Source organism: Schistocerca piceifrons, chromosome 7 (assembly GCF_021461385.2).
Source record: "Schistocerca piceifrons isolate TAMUIC-IGC-003096 chromosome 7, iqSchPice1.1, whole genome shotgun sequence".
NCBI lineage: Eukaryota > Metazoa > Arthropoda > Insecta > Orthoptera > Acrididae > Schistocerca > Schistocerca piceifrons.
The window spans coordinates 101,778,445-101,794,347 of NC_060144.1; the positions used below are offsets into that span (position 1 = coordinate 101,778,445).

Consider the following 15,903-nt stretch of genomic DNA (forward strand, 5'->3'; position numbering starts at 1 on the left):
AGTAAATTTTGCAAGAACGTATTACATAATTTAAATTATCAGGACGAATTTCGCATATTTCCCGTTCCGATTAAAATAACGACGGTCAACGTTTTTGGAACTGTTTGTATCGATAGATGTTTTCCGAATGGTTAGTAGTGTTTAGGCTGCGCCTTGAAACGTCCGTAAGCTGCATGTAGTAGCGGTTTGGGGGCGTGGCTCAGAGCTTGCAGCCTAAGGGTGTCATACCAACCACCACACACTTTTCAGGTTCCACTATCTATGTAATAAAGGAATGTAGAGTGGCCGAAACTTCGCTATCCAATCTCTGTCTCTGCATATCTCTATTACGCTTCGATGCGTCATTAATCGACATTTAGTATTATTGTTTTGATAATGTTTTACATAGTTGTTTTGTTTCTGCTATTGGCTATTTTATCCACATTTAGAATAAGTTTGCAAATATCCCGCCAGAGTGCACTACACTACAGTAACATACCAGTACTGCCATCTAGCGAGAGTTTCAAAAGTGGTTAGAGGACAAAACGCGCGAAATTTGTCCCATTACTTTACCTTCCTTGGTTGCTGATGCTGACTGCTTTTGTTGATACCGTGTGATATTAGCAAGTTTCTTTTTCGGAGTATATTTTGCAGGATTTTAGTGAGTTTTACTTGCTGGTGAATACCTGCAACATACCGCGAGTGTGAAACAAGCGCAATATGAATCCAGTGTGCAAATTAATAGGTAAAAACTTGGAACACGGCCATAGGATGAAAGTGAAAGAACTGGGTGCTTCCAGACCCGCATTAAAGATCTCTCCGAAACGCGTCTTTTCATATGATTTGCTGCAAAGTGTCAGAAAATGCAATAATGACGTATAAAAACACTAACCACAGATTTTAACACGAAGTTAGCTTCTAATGATATTTAATACCTGATTATAGAAGATACAGTACGTAAAATTATGGGTAGAGCGTGATCTGCTCACCCCCTCCCCCTGAATTCTTAGTTGTTTACGTCAGACTAATCTGTAGCGTAACCCGAGGTCTATGTTGGCTCTGATCAATAAATGCCACAGCCTTCCCCCGTATAGAAACCACGAGCCGCGCCTGGTCCTTGCTGTACTGCAATAACAAACACTGGTTGTTTGCAACAGAGTGCCAGTTGAAAAAAAGACAAAAATTGCAGTAACAGTCTGTTACTCGTTACTGAAGTGACAAGTAAGAATTAAAGATAATTATTTGTACTTGCAGAGATGAATAAAGCCTATACCTGTGATCAAAAATGTTTGAATTATATATTTATTCAAATAATTTTTGAGATAGAATTTTGTTCAGATAATGGTCATCTGTGGATGTGTCCTATCAACTGATAAATTCTTTTAGTTATTCGATCTACACGTCTAATCTTCAGCATTCTTTTGTAGCATCACATTTCGAATGTTCCCATTCTCTTCTCGTTTGAGCTGCTTTTTTGTCTTCTGTATTTAACTTCAAACTCAGTTTTTTTTTTATTTAGTTATTTATTTATTTTACTTATTTTTATAGACACTCTCCATTCCATTAAACAGCTCTTCCAGGTCCTTTCCCATTTCTGTAGAATTACAATGCTATCAACAAATCTCAAAATTTTTATTTCTTTCCAAAATCTGCTCAGTTTCCTTTACTGATGATTGCTCAGTTAAGAGATTAAATAACATCTACACTACAGATCTGTCTCACGCCCTTCTCAATTACTGTTTCTCCTACCATGTCACTAGACTCTTACACTTGTAGTGTGTTTCTGTAAGAGTTGTATATAATCTTTTACCACCTAAATTTTGTACCTGCTACCTTCAGAATTTCAAAGAGTATTCCCATCATACTGGTGAAAGCCGTATTTAAAAATGGTGAGGGGGTGGGGGGGAGGATTAATCCTCGATTTTAAGGTGGATTAACAGCAATAATAAAAAAAGGTACATGGTTATTCCCCACATAGAGGAGGCATTGAGTGGCAGACAGGCACAGTGAAGAGGACTGTTAAGTCCTTCATCTGATGTAAAAAATAATAATAATAATAATAATAATAATAAGTAAATAAAATAAAACTGGCTCACATCCCCATGAGTATGAGTATGACTTGCACACATATGGCCACTGTCATCTCCTGGCACTAAGGTCCAGCTAATATTGTGTCTGAAGTGAGCCGCAAACTTGCTAAGGTGGGTATTGGGGGTGCAGACGAGGTGTGGGAAGGGGAGGAATAGTAGGATAGGGGTGGGAGAAGATGGGGACATGGTGGGAACAGGATGAGGGGGGGGGGGGGGGGTGCTAGTTCCAGCATAGGGATTCTGTGCGCGGGAGTCAGGGGGAGGGGGATTTTCAGATGGGACAGGAGAGAAGTAGAGAGGGTGAAGACTATTCAGGTTCATAGGTTGGGTAGAGGATGAATGTCGGGCTGGAAAGAGGGTAGACAGATGGATAAGGAAGCAAAGGTTGAGGCCATAGGAATTACATGAACCGAAGGATGTGTTGTAGGGAAAGTTCCCACATGCGCAAATCAAAACAGCTGGTGTTGGTGGGAAAAACCAGATGGCAAAGGCTGCAAAGCAGTCGTTGAAGTCAGGCACTTAGTGTTGGGCATCATGTTCAGCAGCTGGATGATGCAGCTATCTCCTTACAACCATTTGGCAGTTGCCGGCCATTCCTCTGAATAGATATGATGTTAGTTGTCACGTCCAAATAAAATGTGGCACAATTGATTGCAGCTACGCTGGTAGATTACATGGCTGATTTTACAGATGGTCATACTTTTGATGATGTAGGGGATGGCTTGATACAGGACTGGAGCAGGTGGTAGAGGAAGGATGTATTTAGGTCTCTCATCTAGGTCTATTTTTGAGCTACTAGCCATGAGGAAGTGAGTTGGGAGCAGGGGTGGAATAGGGGCAGACAAGGATATTGTGTAGGTTGAGTGGACAGTGGAGCACCGCTGCAGGAGAATAGTGGTGAAGATTTCTCTTGTTTCAGGGCATGCCTAGAGTTAGTTGAAACCCTGGCAGAAAATGTGGTTCAGTTGCTCCAGTCTTGGGTAGTACTAGACAGTTTTAGATACGAGACTTGCATATATTCTCTCACTACCACCTACTCCAGTCCTGCCACTGGCATCTCCTGCACCGTCAAAGGCAAGGCCGCTGATGAAGGCATCCATGTGATCTACCAATGTGCCTGCAACCGCTGTATTGCATTCTACATGGACGCGACAACTAATGGTCAGTCTGCACCAGTTGCCACTGCTAAAGTGTGGCTGAGAGACAGCTAGACCATGCAGTTGCTGAATGTGACACCCAAAGTGATATTCTTGACGTAAACAACTGCTAATAGCATCTTACCCCACCCCTATCCTCACTCTCTTCTCCCAGCACCTCAACTATACTCACTACCCACCTCAGCAAAGTTTGCTACTCCAATCCCAAATCCAACACAGCGTATCACACTGAATATGAATTTGTTAATCAAGACGTTTTCTGTGCCGATGGACATACAGACACAGAAACCCTGCCAACTCGGCTGTATGGATTACCTAAGAAGACTGATTGTTAGCGCTCCGGGCTCACTGACATATAAACTTGCAAAACACTTGGCCTCTCTGCTCCAGCAAAACCTGGGGAAGACTGACACATACATTAAGGACTCAGGACATTTCATTGAGAAGCTGAAGAAACTAAAACTTGCACCAAACGACATCCTGGTCAGCTTTGATACTGTTTGTTTGTTTACAAAAGTGCCACTCAGTGACTCTCTGGAGCACAAAGCTCTTCCATGCATGTTTCACCGCAAGATATTTCATGTGGAATGAAAACTTCTATGAACAGCTGGAAGGCATCACCATGGGTATTCCTCTTAGTCCAACGGTGGCCAACTTCTTCATGGAACACTTCGAAGCACAGGCACTGGTCTTGGCACCTTGTAAACCTCAAGTGTGGTACAGATACATAAATGATACCGTCATTGTGTGCAGCCATGGTTAGAAACAGCTTGGTGACTTCCTAAGACACTTGAACAGTCTCCATGGCAACATAAAATTTATTATGGAAGTAGAGAAGGACAAAAAACTTCCATTGGTAGATGTGCTGTTCACAAGGGATGGTGAAAACCTGGGTCACAGCGTGTATCGAAAACCGACACACACCGACCAATACCTGCACAAACTGTCAAATCGCCACCCGAGCCAGAAAAGAGGCATGATTAAGACACTCATAACATGGGAAAGATGAATAAGTCAGCCATAGCACCTTGGATGCGAAATATAACACTTGGAGAGTGTTCTGAGGAGCAGTGGGTACTCCACAAGTAATATTAGAAGTATAAAAAAGAGCCAAACACTCAGCGAAGTGAGAAAGTAGAAAAAGAAATGATGGGTACGGCCTTTCTGCCATACATTCCCAGAGTGACAGACAGAATCGGCCATATATTGTGCAAGAACAGTGTAAAGGTTATTTACAAACCAACAAAGAAAATCAGTGTCTCAGATTGGCAAAGGAGAGAAGGGTCCCACTTGCAATGCTAGGAATATACCGCATACCATGCACATGCGGAAAAGTTCATGTTAAAATAACTGGATGATCCATCAACACCAGGATTACAGAATATAAACAGGTGGAGAAATCTGCTGTGGCAGAGCATGCGCTGTTTGAGACTGACCATGTCGTGAAGTTCGCCGACACGGAAGTTCTGTCTGTAGAGAATGACTACAACACCTGCTTGTTCAGAGAAGCTGTAGAAATACACAAACACAGGAACAGCTTCAAGAAGAAAGAGGAAAGCCTCAAGGTAAATGGATTCTGGCTTCGCGTGCTGCAGCGAACATATGTGACAGGTGGCAAGAGGAGAACCGCCCCAGAAATGACCATGGAAAAGCTCTCGGATGTTGGCGCGCCAGGTACATACAGTCTGCGGCTGTGAGCTCGGCCTTAGTCAACCACCAGCAATGGAGGGTGAAGCTTTGACAATGCCAGCCACTCATGCTGGCAAATCATCAGACAAACATTGGCCGAAGAACCCAAGACAGAAGCCAACAGCCAGTTTGTTTGCTATTCACGTCAGATGCAGCTGTATTCGGGCTGCAGCACACAGAGAGCTGACTGGCCGGCCGTTCGTCCGTGTGTGTGTGTGTGTGTGTGTGTGTGTGTTTGTTTGTTTGTTTGTTTGTTTGTTTGTTTGTGTGTGTGTGTGTGTGTGTGTGTGTGTGAGAGAGAGAGAGAGAGAGAGAGAGAGAGAGAGAGAGAGAGAGAGAGAGTGAGAGTGTGTGTTTTCTATGTTCCATGAAGAACTTCGAACTTCGATAAGGTGAATATATTGATCACTCTTCTTTATGCCTGTCTGTCACTGAACATCTCCTCTACGTGGCGAGCAGTATTGTATATCCATATGATAATGTTGTTTTTCCTAGATTGTGGAACTAAGAGTTCCTTCCTCAGTGAGGAAAGCATTATAGGTCAAGGAATTTCAGAGAGGAGGGGCTAGGTCACTCAGGCTTCAAGATGAGAGGGGGCACCTGCTGTGAGGATGAGGCCAGACAAAGGGATCAGTAAGACCAGACACTGTTTACAGTAAATGAAACCAATCCATTCATACACAGAGGAAAATGTGAAAAATCAGTGAGTTCTCAGGTGTCCCGGTGAAAAAGATGGGGGGAAAATGTCAGTCACTCTGACCTGAGGACTAGGACACTCCTGTTATGAGGATGAATAGAGGCAAAGATGAGGCATGTATAATGTTGTCTGTCCCTTCCCTCACTGCAAGTGTATCACTGTCTGTTCATTGGTCAACAATTGAGCTGTGTGACAAGAGAGACTGAACATGTGGCAGAGATGAGAAACAATGACAGGAAGACTGGTTAAGATACAAATCTGAGAACTGAAATTTTTGTGGTTAAAACAGGACAGTTGGCATCCCCGTGTGTTTTGCTCAGTCTGTTCAGTGTGTAGGTGTGCAAAATAATATAGAAATGTTCTGAGCCTGCACATTTTAATTTCTCATATACGACACGGCGTTGTAATAGGTTGAAATGCGTCAGTAGTAGACTTCATTCCTCTCTGGTTAGAGAACTTTCGAAAACCAAACAGAGGAAAGCTGACAGAGGAAGATGTTTTGATGCTGTGATGTCTTTCTATTTAGTGGGAAACATTTTTCAAACATTTGCTGAAGACTGTGCTCAGTAGGTGGCACAAGCGCACATTACTCGAGTCACACCACGAGCAGTCTGCGTCAGCGGTTCTCAAAGACGACCAGGATTCTTGCAGTGGAAGTCAACTCTACCAAGGGTGACAATGGCTCTGCAGTTGATGGTGTTTGGTGCGATGTCATCCACAAAGTGATGACAGGATGTGGCGTCCATGCCTGGGATATGACCTGCACTACCCCCCTTCCACCTGCCCCCTCCCATGCCTCTGGGCAGGAGTTCTGCTTGCTTATGGTATGAGCCTTGCTCTGACTCTGGAAAGTGGCTGTAATAGAGGAACCAGGTATCGCGACGGGAGACCCGAACTCATGACTGCTGCTGGTGGCCCCATGTTGCACCTTGCCTGATGTGGCCCTATGTCCTGGTAGAACTGCTAGGTCATTATTGAATTTGCTACCAAAATGATGATTTTTCAGCACACCTGTTCCAATGCACTGCTTCTAGTTATGGTTTCAACAACACTGCTGAAATCCATAAGCAGAGAAATCTCCTTGTCTGTACTGCAAGCAGAGTGTTTAATGCTATGCTGGCCCAGCCAAGCTGGGCCTGTCTTGCACTACATCAAAAGCTCTTACCATAATCGGAATGCCAACACCTAGGGCCTGCTGGCGGCCTTCGGCTGCTGCGATACTGCACTATCGTATTCAAATTTGCCCCTCACCCCTCAGGTCCCCAGTTGAGACTGATTTGCACCTAAGATTCCCAAGTTTTCATAACAAGTTTCCATCACAAAACTATCTGGCAGCTTAACCCACGAGGTTCAGAGACAGCAATTAAACTACAAAGCTTCTTCACTAAATGTCCTCAAAGGCTAGTAAATTTCTTATTACTACTCCACTTAATAGTCCATTAGTTGACTTCAAACACACGTCACACCTTGCCTTTATACTTTTTCGTCCTGCTGTAATGTATCCTTGGCATTTATCTCCCCCCTTACTCTAATGGCTTGTTCTGTGACCTCTTAAACTCTAAAGAATACATGTCTCACCAACATTCACACTACAATGTTCCATGTATAGTCATTATCATGGTCTAAGGATCCAATCTCCCGGAATTTGCACTTCAGGTGGATTGGGTTGACTGGTGGCTCTCTGCCTAAGACAGATTAAGGGTACACACAACGGAGTTACTGCCATTATAGCACTACATGTGATAACTTTCAAGGCCAGTAACTCGTCATTGTCTTCCCAATACCACTGCACATGCTTCATCAACTGCTTTGCTGAAATCTATCTGTTGTGCGGAGCTGTCAGTTGGTTCAGGGAATGGATTAGGTTCAGTTTCAGTGTATTATTTAGGAAGGTTAAATTCTGCATTGGGAGTACCTCTTAGTGGTCCATCTGTGAGAACAACTGTGGCTTTGTTATGTTCAACTTGGTAGTTCATGCAACTATGGTTGGTAGATGAGAGGGTGACCCTGTTAGTCACATGCTATCCCACTGATTAATGACCCACTGCCCCCCAGCTCCACTTACTTTATCTGTGACAGCCTTCTATGGTCGTAGCAGCTTGCCACTGCTGCCATGTTTTCTATATGTAATAAATCCGGGGTATCCAGCTTACTGGAAATACGGTTTAGGTTCCACAGTATACCTTGGACAATCATATCCTTTCGTTTTGCCCAAAATCAGCTGCACTATACATGCATCTGCACCAGTTTGAATCACTCTGGCCAGACACATAGTAACCTCCTCCCTCCTCTGTCCCAGACACATAGTAACCTCCTCCCTCCTCTGTCACCACTACATGTCTATACCTCCTTCTGAGATCAGTAAGTAACTAGTCCTTACCTGTACAAATTTCCCTAAGGTCCCCACTCTCACCGATTAGGGTGAATAGTGTAACATATAAACTGTTCAAAACTACCTGCTACAAGGAATCAAACCAGTACCATAGCTGGTCAGTCCTCACCTGTATCAACTCAACATGGTAACGGAGGTAAACTCTGCTTACTGGGCTCTGTAATCAGCCGCAACTTTGATGGTAATTCCCTCGCATCCTTTGTGATCCCAGCAAGTATTGCTCTGGTAATAACAGGACTGGAGTCAGCTGCCCTTGTAGTGCATGGTGAATAGCGTCCTGCAAACTCATCATTGCCATCTGTGTGTCCCACATGCTGTTTGTTAATGATTGTAACAGCTGTGTTGTAGTGAGTCTTACATCCAACACATGCAGCTGCCAAATTATGTTGTCCTCCGATGTCTTTGCACATTCCATCACCTTGCTAGTCAGCTTCCGTAGCATATGCGTATTGTTCTAAACTTCGTTCGCCAAGCCTGTAATCTGTGTGGTATGCCACTCCACTGTAGATTTGCTACCCTCTGCCAACTTACTCACTACTGCTACAGTCCTATTTCACTCTATGATGTCAGTGGCTGGAATACAGTCTTCAAAATTTTCCCCTCAGCATCTATTCAACTCTCTTCAGTCGACATAGTGAATGCGGCACAACTTCCAGTCCTTGCTGCTCCTGTTCCCATAATGTTCATAAGATTTGCACAACTTCTCACTTTCCCCAGAAACTTCTCTAAGCACACTCCTACTCATGGCTCCCCATTGAAGCCCAGAAAACACGTCCATCCTCCTCACTTCATTCCTTAACTCCCATGCATTAACTTAGTGACTTGATGACCGGTGACCACCATATTATCTTGTTTGGTGACAGAAACTGCTCTCTCCAGTTGCTGATTCCACAGTGTCCAGAGCTCTGCTCCAGGTGAAGAGTTACAGCAATGGCACAATTAGAATCCCATCCTTACCTTCGGTGTACAGCAACTTGAGGACATGGACTAGCATCATCCTCCCTTCAACCTGAGGACTGCTGCCAGCAGCCAGTACTGTGATATTGCCAGCAGCCAGTACTCTGACAAAATGAGCATTAAAAGAACACTTACTCTGAGACAACTTACTCCTTACCTTCAGTGTATTACAACCCTTACCCTAAACAACTACCAATAAACACAACTTAATACCTCTTGTCATTTACTCGAGCTCAGTGCATAGGACACCTACCACATTTGTCCATTGACAGTCTGTTATTCACTCGTCTGCTTCTGCCTCTTTGTCTAAAAATTGAGAGGAAGTGAAAATTGGGGAAGCAGGCATGGCTAGAGGAGAAAAGCAAAGCTGTAGAAACATGCATTACTGTGAATAAGATAGGTGCCACCCATAGGAGGAAAGAGAAGCATGTGTATGAATACCGAGAGCTCAGATGGCAAGCCAGTAACAAGCAAAGAATGGAACGGCGAAAGGGGGTAGGAATATATAAAAGTGCTTTGACAAAAAAAAGTAATTTCTAGACTGTTGTGTAGAAAGGAAAGAGGAGGAAGTAGGTATGATATAAAATGTAGACTGGCAATAGCAAAAATAGTGTTCTGAAAAAGAGATAGTTATTAAGATGAAATACTAATTTAAGTGTTAAAAAATCTTCAATGAAGTTATTTTTCTGGAATGTAGCCTTGTACAGAAGAGATTTTGGAAAGCATAAGAAAGATGAGTAGGCTGGATAACAAATGAAGTAGTATTGAATCAAATTAGTGAGTATAAATTTACGGTCAGACTGAAGACAACTACTATGACAACATGTTTTAAGACTGCAAATCAAACAGATTGCTTACAGATGGATGGGATAAAATTGCTGTGTTCGCTCCCCGGAGCCGATTTCGCTAACAGTTCATGCTTGGGTCATGAACCGATCACATGTGACTTCATAAACCCATGCATCTATCCATTACACTGTGGTAAACTTGTAGAACATACGTCTTTTATGTTACAAGCTCGTTAAGGCTCTAAGTACCAGTGTATTATTAATTGACATTTAGTTACAGTGAATATCATACTGAGAACAGTGCTATTTTCATAAATCTTCAGTGGACTGTTGCCTTGAGATGGCATGTCTTCATAACACCCAAATTATAACACAAAAACAACCAAATAGCAAGATTCTTAAAACCACCTGTTTGACATTTCCATTCATTTTATTACATCAAATTGTACCAATAGTAAGGTATGTTTTGAGATACCATCAATATACAGGTGCTTTGGAACAGCATATGTTCATAGAATATTTAGTTATCACATCGTAAAACCTACCAAATATGGGTTTTAACTGAAAATTACAATATCTTATAGGGTGTCTCCTGAGTTCTGCTTACAATGTAAGACACGATCTTGCATCTTGTCAGCCACAGTCCTTTCTGCCAAACAGAATTCTGACTCCTCTTATGTAGTTATTCCCTCTGCAGAATACTGTGGAATGTGAAATTCCATGTCATGACATCACGAAACTATACAGGCTTCTCATCGTCGAACACTTTCTGGTCTTGCATAAAGTCATTTCAAAGAATGAATTATATTAGACACCATGAAACTGGTTTCATTCAACAGAAATGAAGTGGTAAAAGTTATTCTTGTGGATACCGATGGAAGTTCATCTGATAGAGCAGTATCACAAGAAGTCTGTATATCTTACAATTAACATAATTTTTAGGAGGAAAGAGTGATAGAGCGGGGAGGGTTAAAAAGGGGCCACAGATCCCAGTCCTCACTTACGTGCCTATCAGAGGATTCATCGAACCGCCTTCAGACTATTTCTGTACAGCTCCTCTCTCGACCAGAGCATGAGAAAACAAACACTTAAATTTTGCTGTGTGAGCTTTGCTTTTTCATATTTTATTACCATGGTGGTTTCTCCCTATGTGGGTGAGAGTCAACAAAATATTCTTGCATTCGGGGGAGAGAGTTGGTGATCGAAATTTTGTCAAAAGATCTTGCATTAATTTATTTTTATTGCAACCCCAACTTGCCTATTGTATCTGTGAAACACTCTCTCCCCTGTTTTTTATTAACAGTAATAAGCCTCTTTTTGGCTTCAATTAATAAGAATAAGGGTATTTTATTTACCAATCTTATACAAAATGAGCTTCCCTTCTTTGAACATTCTCGATTTCGTGAGTCGTATCTAGTGAGAATCTTATTCCGCACAGCAATACTACGGAAGAGGATGGACAAACATGGTGTAGGCAGACTCTATAGTATATCTGTTGCATCTTGTAAATTTCCTGCCAATAAAATACCATCTTTGATATACCTCCCCCGCAAGGTTTTTTTCTGTGGTTGATCCAGTTTAAACTGTTTGTAATTGTAATCCTTAAGTATTTAGCTTAATTGACAGCCTTTACATTTGTGTGATTTTTATCGTGTCACTGAAATTTAACATTTTTTCTTCTATTACTTTCTGGATGACCTTACACTTTTCATTATTTAGGATCAGTTGCCATTTTTTGCACTGTACGGAGGATAACTTGTCTAAATGACTTTGCACCTGGTTTAGATCTTCATGACATCACTAGATAATAATTGACATAATCATCTGCAGACAGTTACGAGGACTGCTCAGGTTGTCTCCTAAATCATTTATATAGATTAGTAACAGCAGATAGTCTACAACACTTCCTTGGTCCACGCCAGATATCAGTTCTCTTTTACTTGGTGTCTTTCCATCAAGTACTATGAACTGTGAGCTTACTGACAAGAAATCTCAAATCCATTTGCACAAATTAGACTCCATAGGAACACTATTTGTTTTCAGGCTACTTGTGAGAATGGTCTCAAAAGCATTCTGGAAATTTAGAAATGTGAAATCCACTTGAGATTCCCTGTCAGTATAATTCATGTGAATAAAAAACTGAGCCTGTTTCACAAGAAAGATATTTTCGGAATCCATGCAGCCAAGGATCTGAGTGAACTGCCTTTTCTTTTCAGCCTTCTCTTCCCAAGGGAAGAAGCTAGTGTGACACATCTGCCATATTATTGGCGTAGACCATCATTAAGCACACTAAATGGACTATAGAGGTCAACAGGTGACGCTCACATATGTTGTTTGTCAGTAGGCAGGTTTTGAGATGTATGTCATCCTCAGTTCCCTGTATACATCTGAGGTGACTGCCTCATCAGTATGTAGTTCGGATCGTTTCTATTGGTGGATCAACCATCGGCTCGAGTGATACAGGTTATAGAGAATGGCGTAAGTGTGGAAACCTGCTTAATCGACAGGCAATATACGTGGGCATTGCCTGTTAACTTCTGTGGTCATAGGAACTAATACTCCTGAAAGCGAGGATAATGTCATATTCAACTATATGTGTATCAGCCGTACAAATGATTTGCTCCTGAATGTAAGTACTGAACAAAATTTAAGTACCGAACAAAAATTCGGTTGCATATTTATTACATTTCTCAACTGAATTGTCCTCTGACTCTACTAAAAAAAAATTTCGACTCTGTTGAAGAGTATCCTCTGAGGAGCACAAGAAATATTCATGTAATTATGGACACATTATTCATTTCTCGATTTTGTATAATAAGGAACAGTGAAAAACTAACGTGCTGGAAGTGACACGTTAAATTACTCATAGAAAAATAACATACAAACCTGCTGGTAAATCAGGAGAACAAAATCATGTTGGAAACTGCCGATAAAGGAGCAGTACTACCTGTCATTTTTGCACTTGGCAGTTGAACAGGAGGAGGGCAGCTGGTGGATTGTTGCGTATGTAGGAAGCTGATGTGTTTGTCTTGACTCAAAGCCTTAAACCTATTAGGCCATCATGCGAACATTGTCTGATGCCACTGCCTCCATTCTGTGGTACTACCTGAAACAAAATTGAAGACCTGCTAAATAAAGTGGTATCAGAGCCGCATGGCTGCGGAAAACTGAAGTATTCTGTGCTTGTCAAAGGACTTCCTTGGATTTAGAGTACCTGGTGTTTATAATGGGTCTTATGAATATGTCAAAATTTATAGGTTGGACAATCCACACCCTCTCTGTATACTGTGATAACTGTAAATGTCGTATCAGCTTCAAAACTTGGGAAGCGTCAGTGGTAACAAAATGTAGCCTATGAAATAACGTACCTCTCTTGATGTTATGAGGCGTGATCAAAAAGTAATGGGAATTATTGTTTTTCTTAAAGAAGCTTTATTCATTTATCGTCAGTGATTTTGAACCCTTCAAAATAACCCCCCTCAGATATAATACACTCATGCCAGCAGTTTTTGCCATCTTGCAAGCACTTCTGGAACTCACTTTCAGTTATGATGTTCAGCTCTTTCAGTGATTCTGCTTTTATCTTGTCAGTGGTGCAAAATGACCTCCTTGCATGGTTCTCTTCAGCCTCAGAAATAAAAAGAAGTTGCAGGGGGCCATGTCCAGCAAGTATAATGGCCGAGGCAACATAAAAGTTTTGTTTTTTGCCAAAAAATTGCGGGCAAGTGTTGAGGTATTAGTGGGGGCATTATCACGATGCAATTTCTGCAGTTGCTTTTGCCACAATTCTGGTAGTTTCCTTCGGATTGCTTCAAAGGAACAGCATGTAACTTCAGGTAGCATTCGTTATTGATCGTATGACCATGCGATAGGAACTCTTGGTGCACTGTCGCATGGTAATCAAAGAAAACAGTCAGAAGAGCCTTCACATGTGATCGAATTTGTCTTCGGGCTGTTTCCATGGGTTGATTGGGCCTTGGTTGCAACGTCATACCCATATACCCGCGTTTCATCACTTTTTGTAACCCTCTTTAGAAATTATGGATTATTGTCGACTTCATTCAACAATTGCTGAGCGACTTCGCTTTTTGTTGAAATTCGATGATTTCAGAAAAAAACTTCGCTGCTACACGTCATGCCCAAAACATCTGAAAGAAATTGCTTGTCATGAGCCAAAGGATATACCAACATCATCAGCAAAAGGATATGATGACATTATCAGAACTATTTTCTTTACTTCTTCCTCATCATTGTCAGTAATTTATGCACTAAGGCGTCCAGAGCAATTGTCGCCTTTAATGTCTTCTCAACCCTCTTTGAAAAATTTATACCTCTCCTAAACTGTTGTCCTACTCATAGTAAATTCACCAAAAGCTAGAGTCGACATTTTGAATGTGATGCTGCACTATATTACATTTTTCTAGCAAAATCTAATGCAAATTCCTTGATCCATATTTTTCTAATGTAAAAATTTGCCAAACTTTTGAAAACATGTGCAGCCTTTAGACTGTGAGCAATAAAATACATGAATATAACAGCTGAAAATCCAGACATAAATCAGGAACAAGTGTACCGACAAGACAATGATAATAAAAAGTTGAAAATCGGATTATAAAGCCCCTGAAATAAAAAATATCCTTTACTTTTTGATCAGATCTTACCTCATTCTTCACCTTACTGGGGCTTCGTAATAGTGATTGTGGTAGAAATTTAGCTATGAACCATTAAATTTGACAGAGGCATTGGCTGTCATCGTGTTGTACTCTGGGGTTGTACTTCAAAAATAAAGTGTTCCCAGATTGAAATTTGATTTCCATCACATAACTTTGACTTGGCAAGGGGCTGCAGTCTTTTCATTTTTCCACATTTGCATAAAAATCACACCTCATGTGAAATCACTCCATCAGCATTAAGCTATACGAGCACAATACAAGAGAATAACATTAGCCCTGACTGTTACCTCCATATAAGGAAAATGTTGAACGAGTATCGTAAGAACTCAAGTTTTAACTGAAATATGACTTGGCTTGAACACAGAAAATTGTATACTTGGTAGCCACTGTGAAAACTCTGAAATTGTGGATATCACTTTCTGCTCGACAAATTTACTATGTGTAACTGATGCTTTAAAATAAGTGGTATTTGACTCACCCCCTCCTCCCTTCAGCCCCTGTTCAAAAACTTTCACAGTTATTTAGCTGAATTTTATGCTTACCCACTTACACAACTTTATAACTAATTATGCTTCACTTCTGCAGTTGGCCCATTGTTAGGGCACATGATGAGGCACTGACAAATATTGCTGCCAATGTAAGATGACACCTAACACACCATTATGGGCAGAGAGGAATAGTTTGTACAGGGCATGGACCTTGCTCTCAGAAAATGTCAGACATCAATTCTGCAGATTTTGAGTGTGGGGTCATCCCAAAAGATAAGTGTACAGCACACCCATTGATGTGATTGTAGAACAGAAACCCCGAATTGTACAAACTTTTCAAGATTTATAAGACAGTTAGGGAGTAGTTGAAAGAATTAGTAAGTCTGCAGAGTTGAATGCGTTATTGCATCCAAATGTGAGGATGACATGTGGAACATCACTTACAGGTACAAATTTGCAGTAAATTTCTTGTTAAGGTAAAACACGGGTGAAATTTGAGCCCAACTAGATGGGGACTTAATCATAATTTTTATATCCGGATACATTTATACTAACTAGGGCAACATGTAACTCTGAAATCAGTGGCAGCACAGTCACAATTATATGGCAGATGGGTCATTTGGGGACCCATGTTTTCTGGAATATTATTGCATCTGTTGTCATTTATTTACACTTACATCAGCTTTTTCCCATAAATTATGATTTCCTATGTATAATATTAGTTGTTAGTTGCCAGTTGCCAATAAATTACACGGCCTTTGTTATGCATTTCTCACATAACATTTCATTACTAGTGACAAGTCATCAGAATTTATTCTGTAATAATAACTCCAAAGGGAATCTGACAAATGTGCAATTCATATAGATGCTGTCATTGTGTTAGGAAAAAGGAAATCTGGCTGCGGTCCTTTTACAGTTTCAGCATTACATCTCAATGTTTCTTGCTTTGTGTTAATAAATTCAATCTTGAATTAAAAAGGGAAAAAGTTAAAT

General features: G+C 41.1%; 1 protein-coding gene across 3 annotated transcripts in view; it reads left to right on the forward strand.

The window, feature by feature from the left end:
- Positions 1-15,903, forward strand: part of LOC124805237 (peptidyl-prolyl cis-trans isomerase FKBP4-like) — a 139,789-nt gene that overhangs the window by 117,483 nt on the left and 6,403 nt on the right. The gene's annotated exons all lie outside the window — the stretch shown is intronic.